Source organism: Plasmopara halstedii (genome assembly GCF_900000015.1).
Source record: "Plasmopara halstedii genome assembly, contig: Scaffold_555, whole genome shotgun sequence".
Taxonomy (NCBI): domain Eukaryota; phylum Oomycota; class Peronosporomycetes; order Peronosporales; family Peronosporaceae; genus Plasmopara; species Plasmopara halstedii.
Window position 1 is genome coordinate 240,103 of NW_020187475.1, and position 745 is coordinate 240,847.

Sequence of the window (745 nt, forward strand, 5' to 3'; positions counted from 1 at the left end):
CTACGAGCTAGCAGATCGCAATACGCTTGCTCCAAGAGTAATTTTTGCCTTAATCCAAGGTTAAACACTCTTTCGTTCAAAATCCAAAACTGATTTTCATTTATTTTTATCTGCGGCAAAGCCGCCTAATTTTAAATGTATATATTTCCCTAAATTATATAGTAAGATCTAAATACATTCATAACCAATGGCTACCTAGCCACGTACCGTATTCTTGTTTGGGTGCAGTCACACCATGCCCATCTCGTGTGACACACACACCTGTGACCAGGGTAAGTGTTACCCCGTTACACTCTCCACATTAAGATTGAAAACATCTACAGTTCCAATCGATTATTGTCTCATCGAGGCTCGCGAGTCCGCTAAACACTGCAACTTGGTTCGTTGAAATAAAACAACTTCCGTCCTCAATGAGCCCTGTGTCAACGACACTAAAGTCACCAAGTCTCGCTGGTTCTGACAGCGAACACGCTCGCCCCTGGCGAAAGCGCTACAGAAGACGAAGCGCCCTTTGAGCGATGGGTGCAACGGCACCGGAAGCTTTCCTCACTGCATAACCTACAGTTGAATCACAAGGAAGTGGACGTGCGAGCGGAGCGACACCTCCGATTTAAGTTTGACAAACTCAAGGCACGCCGTCGATTTCCTTCGGATTGCCGCCCTGCGACGTATGGGTCGACCCTTAACGCTCCCGCGAGCTCTGTGTCTGCGACTGCAAGAGCTCAGGGCCACTGCTTGAGCTCAG